We start from the raw sequence: 12,322 nt of genomic DNA, 5'->3' as shown, positions 1-12,322 counted from the left end.
TGCCCACACACGAGCACGAGCGATTACAGCGGATCTTCCTTCGAACAGTGAGACAGGCACACGGCTCTCCCGGGGGAGGCTCTACTTCGGCCTTGCAGCGCTGCCCTCCCGCGTTCCCCGCCGCTCAGCCCGGTACGGCCGGGCGGGCCGGCGGCGCGGACCCGGTGCCGGGCACAGCGCCTCGAGCGGGAGATACAGCCCCACCAGCCGAGCGGCAGCGCCGCGCTCCCCACGGCCCGCGGAGGGGACTCCAGGGAGGGGAGGGCTGAGGGGGGTGGAGTGGCCCATCCCGCCGCCGTGCCCGGGGAGGGATCCCCGAGCCGCCGCCAAGCGCCGGGGGACGGTGCCGCCCCCGCAGCCTCCTGGGCAGCCGGGCACGTGAATTCCCGCGGGAGCGCCGGCACCTCCGGTGCGGGTGCAGAGCCAGGGCCCCGCGGCGCTCGGGCGGCCGGGCAGCGGGCCCACTTACCCCCCTGCGGCGGGAGCGGAGTGCGGCGGCCCGGGGAGGGGGCGGGGAGGATGACTTCATGCCGCCGGAGCGCCGTGAATTTAGGAGCAGCAGCAGCAGCTGCCGGCGGCGTCGGGATGTGGGGGTGAAGTGACAGCGGGAGCTGCCGCCAGCTGAAGAAGGAACAGCACCGGGCACCCGCAGAGCCCAGGGGCTCTGGGCCGCCACCAGCAGCCGCTGCGGGAGGGAGGGAGAAAGATGCGCTGAGCCGGTCGCTGAAAGGTGAGCGGGAGCTGCGGGCGCGGGGGCTGCGGCGCTGCCTGGCCAGGGGGAACGCTCCAGCCCGCCCGGCTGCCCAGCGCCGGCACGGGCTGGGGTTGTGCTGGTCTGCCGAGCTTCCTTCTCTTTCCCTCTCCTCCCTTCTCCCGCGGTTCCCTCCAAAACCGGCGAGGCTGCTCTCTCCGAAGCGCCACAGTGCTGCGTTTTATCTTTCGTTGCCAGGATGTGCGGTGGCCCCGTGCCAGCCCCCGCTGAGCGGCCCGGGCTGCTCCCGGTGCCCGTGTTAGGAGGGATGGCGCGGCCGAGGGGCATTTTGTCAGTGGCGCAGCACAGGACGGGGGCGAGGGCGGGAGCACTGTGAGCACTGCGGCAGGTGCGGGACTGCGCCCCGGGCTCCCCCGGGCTCCTCGACCCGATGTGCATTCCTCGAGTGACGGGTGACGGGGAAGACATCTTAGGGCAGAAGGATTTCAGGAGAACAGAAGCAAAAAAGAATGTCGTCTCATGTACAGTCCTGCATTTGGAAGTCGCTTCACAGGAAACTAAAGAGTGTAGAAGTTGGAGAACCAGCCCTTACACCAAAATGGATTCTGTTGACTTTTTCGGAGAGTTGTGTGGTTTTTTTCTTTTTCCGTTTTTATCATCCAGCACAGGATTCATGATAAACAAAATAGTAGCAAAATTCAAATGAATGTTTGTTATATGGAAGAATTAGTGATTTGCTCTTTCACCATATCATCTGTAGAAGTGGAAAAAATAAGAGGGCATTCAAATTGTAGGTTGGCCGTTGATGTTGCTCGTTGTTTGTGGTACGTACGCACGTCTTAACATCAAATGAAGTGTGGTTTTGAATTGAGTAGAAGGGAAAAAAAGCTGCCCAGCCTATATATTCTTTTTTTTTAAAATTTGTTCTCTAAGAGGAAAAGCTTGCCCTAAAGCAGCTGTGGCAGTACAGGAGGCTAGGGTTGGTGTGCAGAGGGAGATCATTAGAATAAGCACTATCTACAGTTGTAATGGTTAATAGATCTATGTGGTTTGGAAATGAAAACAGTGAATGTCTCTGGGAAGTAAAGGATCAAGTATTAATCTGTTCTTAATGAAAAAGGAAGCAGGGTACTGGAAGCTGAAGGTTATTTTATTCGATGTCAATTTACCTGTATGTTCATCTTAAAGGAACCCTACGTGTTCACAGAGAAGCTCAAACAGTTGTGGGATTCTTAGTTGAAGCCTCTGATCATGGTGCTAATGATAGAAGTAGTACTAAGGGAGGTAATGGAGTTGCTTGGTTTGTTGTCATTATTTCTGGGAAGATGTTTAAATACATGTATTTGCCTCAGTACTGTTGCTGGGTGTGCAGAAGACGAATGATGGCTACAGAGACAGAAAATGTGTATAAAAGACAACTGAGGCTTCACAAGGCTGAAACAAAGAGCTAGTGATGAATTGCAGTGTCAGAAATCAGTCCAACAAGCAAGTCTTGGCCCTGAAGAACAGTCATTAACTATTACCTCATATAGGCTTGTTGCTTTAAGTACATCATGGCATATCCAATGTATGTATTTCAGGCTAGAAAAAAAAATCTCATTTTGTCAAACCTGTATCTTTCATCTACCAGCATTTATTTTGTTCCTGCAAAACACTTGGAAGTGTTGGTTAGGACATTTCTACTGTTTTTTCCTTTCTAAAATAGAGCATGGCTGACTGTCTCAGTGATTGAAATGTTGTACATTGGCTGATTTCTTCTCTAATTGCGCATTGTTGAAAAAAGAAACCATGTAGCTGGGTTCAGATGCTTCACATATTAGTCCACCCATTTGATATAAGCCAATTTCTTCACTGAATGGCCACTCTATCAATTGTTGCAAACACAAGGTAGTATGAGTACTCACTAATGTTGACACAATATTATCCCAGTAAATTTAGCTTTTTGTGCTTCTTGGCAAACCTAAATAATATTTCAAAAGACTAGTAACATTTTTTAAAAACAACATGGTGTCAAGGATTAATTGGTGAAGAGCCATACTGCAAACTTGAATTACTTTTGTTTTTATCTTGTGTCCTCCAAAGGCAAATGGTGTAATGTGCACGTGTCCGTGGAAAAATGTGTACTTAATTATCAATGTGAATTTAGTTAAATGGTGTAACTAGTGTAAATCCACTTCCTACAGATTTCTCTCCTAGAACTCTTCTTCCTCCTTCTGTTACTGTAACTTTCATACCTCTGCCAAGCAGAGAAAAGCATCTTTATTGTGGTTGATCTGGGGCAACAGCCCTGTTGACTGGAAGAACAGCCTAGTTGGCCAGCTGGTTGGTGCTAGACAGACTGGATAGCAGCTGAGATTTAGTTGCCTTTTCCTCAGAGGTTCTGCTACTTTGGAACACTTCATCTGGGTTAGTTCTTCAGATTTGGAAGAGCTTAATTATCTTTGAGATTTCTAGGCCGCAAGTCAGCCTTTGGAACAGGAGGTTCATTTGCCCAGTTTTATGAGTGGGGGCCATATGGGTATGTTTGCATAAAGCTTGTTTCCGTAGGAGAACAAACTGGAAAACCCAGTGACCTTGAATGCACTTGAAGTTGCAGAGGTTTGATTTCACTTGTCCTTTCCAAGGGCTGAAATGGAACAATTCAGTTAAATATATTTTCTATTATTATGAGAATATTTAAAGCTTTTGTTTCTAAGTGCTGTTTGAATTAACTGAAATAACCATATTTCAGAGCAAGCATATCATTTTTCAGTTATGTTGTTACTAGGCTTTTAGTTGGATTATTTTTTCAAGTTTAAGAATTCCTTGAAGAAAAGCTTGAGCAGGGTGTAAGGGGACAAATATTCAAATATGAACTTAGAACTGTGTACTTTAGCATGTACAAACAAGCAACAGTATTTCAATAGTAGAGTGATACCATTTATTCTTTTGAAAAACCAATGCATTGACACTTTCCAAATTTACTTCTTGTGCATAGCTAGCATTTCTAGGAGAGAAGAAATTTCCATCTGAAAAATAAATGCTGGGCATAAACTGAAACTTTGTCTTCTACTATGCAAATGGTTTTCATGTTGAACTAATTGTTGTCAATAGAAGATCTTTATGTGAGTGCCCAGTCAACTGCAAAGGTAGCAATCATTAAGAAGAGCTTGATAAACTCTAAGATAAGAGTTTTATTCATTTATAATATATTAGTGGTGGGAACAAGACAGGCATTGATTATCTTTTTATCTTGAATTTGATGTAGTCAAGTAAGTCACCACTTCACAACCCAGGTAACGAGCCCCTGAATTTACTATGAAATACGGAAATAGAAGTGCAGAGTTTGCATATGCTTCGTGCAACAGCAGGCTGATTTAAGCCTTTCCCTTGAAGGAGACTGCATGGAACACGAACACAAGCACGAATCCATTTATTTGTATTGCTTTCATGATGCATTGAGAGGTTAGCTTTGACGAAATCTTCATATTGTATAGTCTTATAAAATTACTCTATTAAGACAATATTATAAAACAAAACCATCTGATTGTATTAGAACTGTATGTTTCCAGTACATGTCCCAGTCTTTAAATATAATCTTATCAGAGGAGAAAATAACACAAAATGGATTCTCATAGGACAGTTGGTGCAAATGTCCCGGCCAGCCCAAAAATTTGGGGTTTTTTCAATTTAATTCTTATGGTAGCACCAGTAAGGGTTTTGTCTTCCCTGACATACTGAAGATATGCTGCATTTCTGAGCTGGTTGTGTTTCTGTGATTGTAAAATGATTCCAAGGTATCTCTGCCCTTCTTCCCTGGCCGTACCAAGTATAAAACATGAACTCTGAAGAAGAGCTGCAGTGGAAGAATTTCTGTGTTAGCTAGAGTGTAGTTTTCTCTAGCAGAATTTGGGTTGTTTTCTAACCTTTATTAAAGTGAATTTAAAAATTTTCTATATTGCTATTCCTTGCCTTTACAGGATTCATAGGGAATTTGACCTGCTTTTATAGCAACTGCCTGGTCTCTGCACAGTTATGCATCCTTTTCTGCACTAATGTCCCAGTAATTCATCAGGTGTGATAGGCAAATAGGTCTAATACCAACATCCAATCTTAGTTTCTCTTACTTTTACTGCCTTTTGTGTCACATCTTTGTTACAGCACTATTCCAGAAGATCCAAAGGTATATCGAAGTTATCTTGGCAGCTGTTAGCTAGCCCGTAAAATGTGCTGCAGTTTTAATGAGATCATATAGATCTTAATATATCCATATAATTTTATATATTATATAATATATATATTTGCTAACTACTCGCTCATTTGCCTTCTACCTCCTACAGAATTTCTACTTACACATATGGTGAGCACATAACTTTGGTGAAACGATCTCACCACCTGTTGTTTTAAAATAGCACAGATGCTTATTAATGGCCCTTCCATGATACTGTTTATAGTACATGTTAAACCTCACTTAAAATACTGTGGATCATATTGGTAAAGGATATTCTTACTTCAGCAGCAGCCTTAAATTGGTTCCTGTTCAGCATCTTGACTTCACTTGCTGATTGTTAGTAGGTAGGAGAGAGGTAAACCTCATGGAAGACTCAAAGCTGTGATGCTTATTAAGAGAGCTGTCATTGAATCCTTTACAAGTTGTTCTGTGAAAATGCTGCCATTTGGATAGCTAATCAACCTGAAGAACTTCAAAAATCATGAGCACACAGATTCTCTACATTCGTAAGTCTTGAGTTCAGCTGATGATCAGGCCAAGGCTCAATAGCAGAGTTTTTGCACTTCAAAGCAAGGGAAAGTAATAACTACAGAACTTGAGCCTTGGCCAAGAGTGTCTCCTAATATATGAAATATATATACAGAGAGAGAGAGAGATAGATAGATCTTTTTCTTTTTTTAGTGGGAAAGTCAGTTTTAAACTGACTAAACTAGGTAAATAAATGTTCTACCAACTCCTGGTTTTCTTTGTTCAATCTCATCAGTCACTTGGATTCTCACCTTTGCTTTCAAAAAATTTTGAGAATCCTGTCTAATATTTCTGATCTGCAACTCTCTACATTTTTCTTTGAATTTTTTTTTTATTTTTTTTTCTAACCCAGTCAAAGTGGAAGTTAAAAATGTATTTCTCCTTTGAAATAATCTACCCACAGGTAGACCAAGAAGAATTCTTGATGTTAAGTGTCAGTTCACTTTAAGTTTGAAAGCACAATCAGTATAAACAGTCTGCTACTTTCAACCTTCCCATGGTGCTTGCTTGAGACACAGAAATTTCTTGATATCTGCATGTTGCTAGTGAATTCCAAGAAAACACTATTATACACTGAAAAATTATACAACGAAAAAAGGAACATAAGATGTATCTCATTTAATTTAGCAAAAGCTCTTAATAACTATTAGGATGAGCGGCTTTGGATTTTTTGTGATTTTTTTTATATGAAACATATATGAAGAATTTACTTTTTTCCTGTGGTACATGACAGATGGCACTGATTGTTTGTGTTTAGTATTGCAAATAAGTTAAATTATAGCTGTTCACACTAGAAGAGTGACTGTCAGATGCCTGTTCAAACTGTATAGGGTGGGTAAAAATCTCTTCTTATTCAATAGAAAAACTCTGTGGCATATTATAAATGTAGCCTGTGAGAATATAAATCTACTATTAAAATAAGATGGCTGGCAGAATTCCAGTAAAGGACGCTTAGAGAAGTAATGAATAAATTAGATGGAGTAATCATCTTTTGATACAGTCTCCCAGTGTTTGGTGCTCAGCATTGATTAGGAGTTCCATGAGCATAAAGCAGTGTTTGCATTATTATGTTTAATTGCAGGAGGCATCATTTCCTCATTGCATGTGTTTGGTTGATCTGATTTCTGTTCACAGGCTCCACAGTATCCTTTGGCAGTTATATGATTCAGTGCATGTGGAGTGTAAGGAAGTAAGTCTCTTTGTTTTCGCTTAAAATTTGTTACCTAATGGTTTAATAGGGGGCCTTTTTAATTGTCATGATGTGAGTAATGTTAAACAATTGTTTCCTTTTCAGTTTCTCAGGAGTCGAGTTTTCACATGTTTCTGTCACGTTCTTCTTCCTCAAGAACATCTTCCTCTGTCCACTCTTTCTGCATATATAGGCTGTTTCATATCTGATTCATTCTTTGTCACTTTTTTGTGTGCTTCCAGAAAATTTATTTCTGCTGTGCAGTGGTCAGAATTTAAGAACTCTATTTAGTAGCATAATAATTTCTATATATATCCCATTTCTTTTCCATTTTTTTCACTATGCATATTTTTCCAGTTACTAATTACTTTTTCAATTGGACTGATCTCTTGTGCCCCTGTTGGGTTAATTTTCATTGTAGGATCAATAAAATAATATGTTTGTATGACTGCAAGGAACTGATGCCAGTAGCAAGAGACATAGAAGTTGATAGCCGGATATCAAAAATGAATATTTTAAATCTAAGAAAGAACAAAATACAGTGTGTGGCCTTAGAGAGCAACAGAGAATCAGTCATAAACCCTACCTTTGTTTTGTGTTACTCTTGTTTTAAAATCGTTGGATGATGGCAGCTTTACTGAGGTGAGCTAATGTTTGTGAGCTCAGACATAGCAAGCAGAAAATAAAAGAGAATAGGATTTGATAATGCATATAAGAATTGGAGCATGTGAAAATAATTCAGACTCTAAAAGGCAGGCATGATGTGAAACACTTTATTTAAAAAAAAAAAAAAACGCAAAACTAAAAACAGACTGCTGCATTTTAAGTAACTGTTATTTGTAAGGTCTCATGGAGTCAAAGCGTGATAAGAGATGTGAATGGAGTCTGCATAAATATAGAAGCTGTATGACTTGAGAGAGAGACATAGCTTATCAAAATGGATTACAGCATACCTCTAAAGCCTAAGGGAACTACAGCTTTTTGTCAGTGAAATAAGCCCATTTTATTGTATATTTGTTTACATGCAGGGTAATAATGTTTATAAACACCAAAACCTTTTCCAAGCAAAATATTTGTCTTGAATAGGGAGTTCTTCAAGTTATCCTGGATAGCTAGAGGCTTTGTCCCCATGCGTTTATTTGCCTGCAGAGAGTTCAGTTGTTGATTTGTTGGATGGCAGCTATAATATTATATGGTAATAAGGATTGTACAATGCCAGTGTCATTCACTCTAAGTGACATTATGCAAAAATAATGCCAGCACTGCTACATGTCCTTTTAAAGTCTAATTTTTGTATCTATACTTAACGTGGTACTACTAGGGCCTGGCTGGGGCAATGGCAATATTCTCTTCAATTTTACAAAATCAAAATTAATGATACATGGTGAAAAACAGGTGCAAAGCCTGCATGCATCCCCAGCACGTGCACAAAGCATCTCCAGAACAGATCGAGTTTGAATGGGTATTTATAGAACATGAACATGATAGCTCTTTGCCCGGAGGAACACAGATGCTGGATAAGAAATTTAAGCATGTAACATCACTTCCTCACTGATACTTTCATATTCATTACATGTTCATGTGACAGTAGGCTTTTAATATAAGGTAATAATGGGGAATGATTTCATTAGCATTTAAAGGAAGAAATTGCATGAAGGTGTTTTGCATGGAATGATGCATTAGCTAATTGTCACACTGGAAGATACTTTTCAGTTGTACACTCTGCACAGTTATGCAATTGCTATAGAGACCAAAGAGCAAGGAGAAACATTTTTGCTATCCTCTTTTTTTCAGATACTGGAGAAATGTATTATTTATGTAGCACCTTTCATCATGGAAGATCTCAAAACGTTTTTCAGCACTTCCATTTTCATTGGCAACATTTGGAAGTAAGGGATGAAAGCTGTTATTTAAACATTGTTTTCCCACAGTTGTATAGCTGATAAGACTGCAGATCAGAGTTATTTATGCAAATCTCCAGAAAAAGGTACTGATTTCTGATGACTGCTGCAGCACGCTGAACCATGCTATTTCCTTCCAAGCAGAAAATTCTTTCCTTTCACTTTTGTGCCTCATAGAAGCAATTTTTGAAGTCCATTCATCCGTTACAGACTGCTGCTCTGCTTCTTAAGCAGTGTTTCCAGTGGGACAACACACTATGCAAATATATTTTGTGTAAGTGTACTAGGTTCTCCAAGTCCACTCCTTGCTAACATTTCTCTTCTATCCTCCTCTGGCATTCTTGGACTGGCTAAGCTAGGGACTGGTACCCCTCTTGCAAGTTTTGTAAGCATTTTTTTTTCTTTTACTGAATTTTGTAGTGTAAAATTTTTGAGTTTATAGTTGTGTCTCTCCTGGTAGTACACTATTTCTTAACTACTGTCTCAAACGTTTATTTGGAGACTAACAGGTTGCATACCTTAAACAAATGCATATGATTTCTTAAGCAAACTACAAGGCAGAATTCTAGAAAGAAGAAAACTTTAGCACTGTTCTGGGGTCAGCATCCAAATGACTGCCTATCTTCCTGTGGTAGTATGTTGCTTTAATTTCCTACTGCAGTGGGAGAGGAAAAAAGGTGACAAAAACATTCCAAGTTTCCTCTGCTTTCCAGACTGCATAATCTGCGTCAATTGTTGAACACTGTGTATTCTTTGAGCCTAAGGCAGCACCTGAGCACCTCATTTTGGTGTCTAAGCATGTTTTTGTCAAGTAAACTGTCCTATCCAGCTCCTTTTGAGAGGAGCAGTTGTCTTTGTGTTTAATAGTGATTCATTACACTTTCCTCTCAGGGCTGCTCCTCAGTATCATCTTTCATAATTCCATTCTTGTATGAAATTTGGTAACAAGTTTCTGAGTTTCGGTTTGGGTTGTTTTTTTTCTTTTATGAAATAGCTATCAGCAGGATCAGAGTTGCAACCTTTGCTTTAAGTTAAACAATGTCTGTGAATACTGCTGAGGACTAGAACAGTTTGATATATGACTGTTAAGCTGTTGCCAAGTATTTTTGTGCATTGTTGATGTATGTCAACTTGTTCTTCTGAACAAGTCAAAACTTGGCCTGGGAATTGGTGTGGGTTAGATGCCATTTCCCAGTAGGTGATTTTAATGTTGTTTAGAAAATAAATTTTCATATAAGAAGCCTCTTAGTTTACCTGACTCTTCTTTGATGTGGTTGCTGTTGAGGCAGGCCAGATTTTTGGCTAATTTGACTGTCTTTTCTCTGTTCAAGCTGCTGAAAACAGTGGAAGCTTTCCTGTGATATGTGTCTTTCAGCTGATATTCCTTCTGTGACACTCTTCTTGAACACTTACTTAATCACATCTGACATTTGTTCTCTTGAAGAAATTTCAACTTCCCATCCCCCTTTCTGAAGTATTCCCGTTCTGCTCATAGAGCAGTAATTTCAGTGAAGTGTTCTAATTTATTTCTGTTCTCTGAGTGCGTTTGAAAGACTTGTCAAGGAAAGCAGAAATATTTTGGAGTAGCATGGTTTTCATTGTAACAGTTGTAGATACTTTCAATAGTTTTACTTTCTACATATGTTTTTCTGTGTGTGATGTGAAATCGAAGATAAGTCATAATTTAGCACTCTAATTTGGTTGATTCTCCCTACATAGTGCTGATTTATAAAATAATTATCATTCCAATAACAGTGGCCAAAATACTAGACTTTTATTTTGTCATGAAGGGTCCTCTCTCTTAAGAGATTCTTGTGTAAGAAAGGACATAGATGTGGACAGGTTGGAAAGAAGTTAAATAGGAGTTAAATGTCACTAGAAGAATGGGAGGGTGGATCTAGTGTGTGTCTTTCTGCATAAGTCAGATATAAGAACTAAAAACTTAATTGTATACTCATACTAATGTTGATATGTCAGTTGTTTGTCCAGCGGCTGAGTTTTTCCCTCCTCCTCCATATAAAGTGCCATCTCTGTGGAACTATCGAGTGTGAGACCAACATGAGTGAGAGAGTAATTCCTTTTCCAAAGATTAGTAACAGCGAAATTTGAGTAACCTGAAGTAAAGGTAGACGTGATCTCTAGTCTGAACTTTTCCTTTTCTGCATGTGTATGTATTTTGGTGTTAGCTGGGGGATTCTATCTTATAGTTTGGGTATAAAGACTTCTTAAAAACTAAGAAACAAAGGCTTCTGTGTTGAGGGTTTTGTTTTGTCTTTCTCATAGGTTCATGTTCTTCTCTCCAACTAGCCAGCTCACTGAAAGCCAAAATCTTACACTGGGCTTGAAGGCTCTTTATATCTAACTTGATGTATCACTATATGAGAAAGTATTCAGGAAAGCTTGAAAAGATTCAGTAGGATTAAGTAGTGAAGCAAAGGGTTTATTCCATGCAGGAGCAGCCTTTGAAAGCTAAAAGCAAGCTAAAGAAAGAGTCATTAATTGTGGGAAGTTAACATGTAAAATGGGAATCAGAAAAGAAGATTTTTCAAATCCTTTCAGCTACTGAAAGTGTTGAATCGGAGGTCTCGAGTTTACAAGTGATCAAGTATAACGAGAGAGAGAATAGAGGCCTGTTAGGAATAAAGAAAAATTGTTGAAGTGGCTGTTATGTACCTGCCCATAATCAGCTGTATGTGAAAAGAATCTGTTTTCTTCTACCCTTGAGCGTGGTTTTAGCCATATTTGACCAGAATTTTTGATTATTTAAGGTGGCATGGATGACATCTGAGAGTGAGAAATAGTTGAAGTCAGTATCCATGTATCCATCTTCTATAAATAAAGAAGATTGTGTGCAAGGCCTTGCTGAATGCTGGTTTGTCTGTTAACTGAAAGGCCTAACTATTCATAAGTTAATTCAAGCTTTATTCCTTCAAGTATTTGATTGCTCAAAAGCTAACCAAAGCAGAACACAGGTTACTTTCTCTTTGTATTTCTCTTTCTGTATTTACTGTTGCTTCCAGAGCTTCATGTAAAACTTGATGAACACATTCTGGCTTTTGTAGTCATTTGCTTGGTTTCACCTGGGAAATCTGCACACAGCTGTATCTGACAATAACCAGTTACTCCTGAAGGATCCTTTGTTGTCCTCTGGAAATCCTTTTGTCTCTGAACCCAAGAGGAATAAACCAAGATTGGAATAAGCTCTAAAATGCCAAGCTGAGTGCCTCACCATCTGCACTTGGATAATCCACAGCACACTTACTTGGACTGTGCACAATGTGCATGTTCTTTCCATGGAAACTGGAATGATGATGCGGAGAATGGGAATGCCTAGGTCTCATCCTGACATTTAATCATGACAAGTCTGCAAGTACTTGTGAAATATGCAACTTTAACATACCCAGAATCTCTTTTTTGATCTCACTGACTGGCATGTTTTGCTGCTTTTTCTACAGGTAAGAATTTTTTTTTTAATTTCTTCTCATTTTAAAAGTGACAAAAACTACTCTGTTGTCTGCACTGAGCAATACCTCAACCCCTTTTATTTGCTGGAGCAGCCCCAGAAGGATCTATCAGACAGTATATGGTTTAGCTCTAGTTTTGTCCTGAACATACCTGTTTTGGCAAGTAATTTTTATTTCCACAATTGCTTGGAAGAGAATATGCTTGGTGCTTTCTCATTTATCTGAAGCTGAAGAAAAAATATATATTTACACGTGAGGCTTGTCTCAACATGTAAGCTTTCTGCCAGGTGCTTTGAGGGAGCTAAAATTGTGTTACTT

At 40.0% G+C, this 12,322-nt stretch overlaps 1 protein-coding gene across 1 annotated transcript in view; it reads left to right on the top strand.

The window, feature by feature from the left end:
- The first annotated feature begins 532 nt into the window (after positions 1-532).
- PKIA (cAMP-dependent protein kinase inhibitor alpha) overlaps positions 533-12,322 on the top strand; it is a 44,417-nt gene continuing 32,627 nt past the window's right edge. The window contains exon 1 of the mRNA XM_027690499.1: positions 533-730. The gene's annotated coding sequence lies outside the window, so the exon portion shown is untranslated. The remainder of the gene's footprint in view (positions 731-12,322) is intronic.

The sequence above is a fragment of the Neopelma chrysocephalum genome, unplaced genomic scaffold (assembly GCF_003984885.1).
Source record: "Neopelma chrysocephalum unplaced genomic scaffold, ASM398488v2 Primary Assembly neopelma1_22, whole genome shotgun sequence".
Classification (NCBI taxonomy): domain Eukaryota; kingdom Metazoa; phylum Chordata; class Aves; order Passeriformes; family Pipridae; genus Neopelma; species Neopelma chrysocephalum.
Note: the sequence above shows the minus strand (reverse complement) of the source record. Positions and strands in the feature narration are given on the sequence as shown.